Consider the following 3,500-nt stretch of genomic DNA (forward strand, 5'->3'; position numbering starts at 1 on the left):
CTTATTTGAGAGATGGTCTCACTCTGTTGCCCAGGCTGGAATGCAGTGGCATGGTTATGGCTCACTGCAGTCTTGACCTCTTGGGCTCAAGGGATCCTCCTGCCTCTGCTCCTGAGTAGTGGGACTATAGGCATGCACCAACACACTTGGCTCATTTTTAAACTTTTGTAGAGACAAGATCTCCCTATGTTGCCCAGGCTGGTCTCGAACTTTTGAGCTCAAGCGATCCTACCACCTTAGCCTCCCAAACTGCTGGGATTATAGGGGTGAGCCTCTGCACTGGCCCCTAGTTTATAATCCTTGATTAAAGGGACATTGGCAACAAACTGTCTCAAAATTGAATAGTTATGCTTTGTGTACTGTCCCCCGTGAGCTATCCCTTTCAATCAGTCTGCTACCCAAAGACCTAACCTGGTTTCTGACAATACTTAAGTACATAAACTTTATGTAGTTAAACCTAGCACATAATCAGGCCAAATTATTGACCCAGCAGCACCAAAGATCTAGCATGAAAGGACTTAAGTTAAACAAGAAAATAAAGCTAAGACTAAATTTTGAATAATTATGTTTTGCAATCAGAGCTTCAAATGAAAATACATATCAGCTTCCCTAGAATGATTTTATTTTTTATTTGATGCTATTTTTAGAAGCGGTGTCTTACTCTTTTGCACAGGCTGGAGTGCAGTGGTGCAATCCCAGCTGACTACAGCTTCAAACTCCTGTGCTCAAGCAATCTTCCAGCCTCACCTTCCCAAGTAGTTGGGACTACAGGTGTGCACCACCACGCTGGAATCCTAGAATGATTTCAAACTCTTCCTAGTGTTGGGCGATTTTATTACCAGTGCCTGCCATGATAGCACGGCTTAGAAGACAATCCATCTCTTTTTTTTTTTTTTTTGTCGTCGTTGTTGACCTACTTCATTTCTGACCTGGGCTGATTCACCCTTCTTGAGCAATCTGGTGGTCCCCGGCTCCCAGGAGGTCACCATATTGAAGCCAGCCTTCATGCAGACCACCCCATTGCCATCGCACACTAAGGCCCAGAACTCATGGGCTCAAGCCACCCTCCAGCTGCAGCCTCTTGGGAACTCAAGATGGGCGTCACCATGCTGGCTCTCTTTTTCTCACTTGTTTAGCAGGGGAGGTAAGGAACCCATTACACACTCAAGAGCATGTTTTACCTCCTATGCTGATAGTCTCAAAAGTGGTTTCAGCAAGCAGGCAAGATGATGCAGTGGGTTGTAGGAAGAACATATTCGAAATTCTATTAGTTTTTAATCTGTGAAAGATGTTAAGCCTCACTAATATATAATATGTGGTACACACAGTAATTCATAAATCAGAAAGTCTTATGTCATAAACAAAACATCCTAAGAGTTGGTGTTACACGTTTGGAGGAGTTGATGGGATACCCTTCTTTATTTTTCACTTTCATCCTGTTACAGGATCATAGACTAAAGTAATTACCTTTCAGAAAATGGAATTGTTACTCTAAATGTAAGCATTAAGATCATACCTTGTCTGGGCGTGATGGCTCACGCCTGTAATCCCAGCACTTTGGGAAGCAAAAGCAGGTCGATTACTTGAGGTCAGGAGTTCAAGATCAGCCTGGCCAACATAGTGAAACACCGTCTCTGCTAATACAAAAATTATCCAGGAATGGTGGCGCATGCCTGTAGTCCCAGCTACTCGGGGCTGAGGCAGGAGAATCACTTGAACCTCAGAGGCAGAGGTTGCAGTGAGCCGATATCGCACCACTGCACTCCAGCCTGGGCAACAGAGTGAGTGAGACTCCATCTCCAAAAAAAACAAAAAGATTTTACCTTATCAGGTAGATAACCAATCAGAATTATGATGTGGAGGTTAAAAGGTGACTTTCACCAGCCATGGTTATAATCACTGAGGTTCTCGGATCTTGCAAGACTTCTCTTTTAGAAATAATAGAGGAATGCCTTCTGCAGGAGACAGTGGCTCACGCCTGTAATCCCAGCACTTTGGGAGGCCAAGGTGGGCTGATCACCTGAGGTCAGGAGTTCGAGACCAGCCTGACCAACATGGTGAAACTCTTACGGGGCATCCCAGCTACTCGGGAGGCTGAGGTAGGAGAATCGCTTGAACCTGGGAGGCAGAGGTTGCGGTGAGCTGAGATCACGCCATTGCACTCCAGCCTGGGTGACAAGAGCAGCGAAATTCCATCTTAAAAAAAAAAAAAAAAAAAGAAAGAATACAGTAATGTCTTTTTTACAGTTATGGGGAAGAATGAGCATGTTTTCCTGGTTAACAGCCAGAAGAGCCTACAGTTTGAAGACTACTAGAATTCCACTTTTTAATACATGGAGAAAATAAAGGCAAGCCTGACAGTCTCAAATTAAAGTAGAAAGAAGAGCAAAATAATTAACAAATAAAACACAGAGCTTGAAGTATCTTGCATCCATGGCTATTTGTAATTTTTTTCTTTTTTGAGACGGAGTTTTGCTCTTGTCGCCCAGGCTGGAGTACAATGGCCCAATCTCAGCTTGCCGCAACCTCCGCCTCCCAGGTTCAAGTGATTCTCCTGTCTCAGCCTCTGGAGTAGCTGGGATTATAGGCACGTGCCACCACGCCAGGCTAATTTTGTATTTTTAGTAGAGACGGGGTTTAGTCATGTTGGTCAGGCTGGTCTCGAACTCCCGACCTCAGGTGATCCACCCACCCTGGCCTCTCAAAGTGCTAGGATTACAGGCATGAGCCACTGCGTCCGGCTGCTATTTGTAAATTTTTTTAGTATTTTTTACCTTTGAAACAAAAAATGTTCAACAAAAGCAAGTAAATCAGGCAGGACTTTTGGAAATAGTAACCAGCTCATTTCCAAAGATGTCTGTGAACCTAAAATAGTGCTAAAGATCTCACATCTAATCACATACTACATTATGTGTTTCAAATCTATTTTAATTTTTTTCATCCTTTGCCACTACAAAATAATAATATTTGCATGTCATTTCACCTTTTTGCTAGTATCCTTAAATAGATACTTTTTAAATGTTTTTTATAGAGATGGGATCTTGCTATGTTGGTCAGGTTGGTTCTGAACTCCTGACCTCAAGCAATCCTCCTGCCTCAGCTTCCCAAAGTGCTAGGATTATAGGTGTCCAGCCTTCTAGGACCTTTTGATAGAAAGAATTGTGCTTTGCCTTGAATTTAAGAAAAAATACAACATAGCTTCCCATATATTTTCCTCAAGGTCAAACATAAGTTTTATTTTATAAACACATATTAAAAAATAAACTTCCTTAAAAGTCCAGCAGTGTGGCCGGCTGTGGTGGCTCACACCTGTAATCCTAGCATTTTAGGAGGCCCAGGCAGGAGGATCGCTTGAACCCAGGAGTTCAAAACCAGCCTGGCCAACATAGCAAGACCCCATCTCTACAAAGATTAAAAAATTAGCCGGGTGCGGTGGTGCACACCTGTGGTGGCAGTTCCTCTGGAGCCTGAGGCAACAGGATTGCTTAAACCCAGGAGTT

The 3,500-nt window shown here is 43.3% G+C and overlaps 1 long non-coding RNA gene across 1 annotated transcript; it reads right to left on the reverse strand.

Annotated features, from left to right (window-relative positions):
- Nucleotides 1-893: 893 nt before the first annotated feature.
- LOC105529836 lies at nucleotides 894-1,450 on the reverse strand. The gene is made up of 2 exons (XR_001004571.1): nucleotides 1,014-1,450; nucleotides 894-971 (listed from the first exon to the last, which is right to left on the reverse strand). It is a non-coding gene; the product is annotated as an uncharacterized LOC105529836 (long non-coding RNA).
- Between the last annotated feature and the right edge of the window lie 2,050 nt (nucleotides 1,451-3,500).

This window comes from Mandrillus leucophaeus, unplaced genomic scaffold (assembly GCF_000951045.1).
Source record: "Mandrillus leucophaeus isolate KB7577 unplaced genomic scaffold, Mleu.le_1.0 Scaffold786, whole genome shotgun sequence".
Classification (NCBI taxonomy): Eukaryota; Metazoa; Chordata; class Mammalia; order Primates; family Cercopithecidae; genus Mandrillus; species Mandrillus leucophaeus.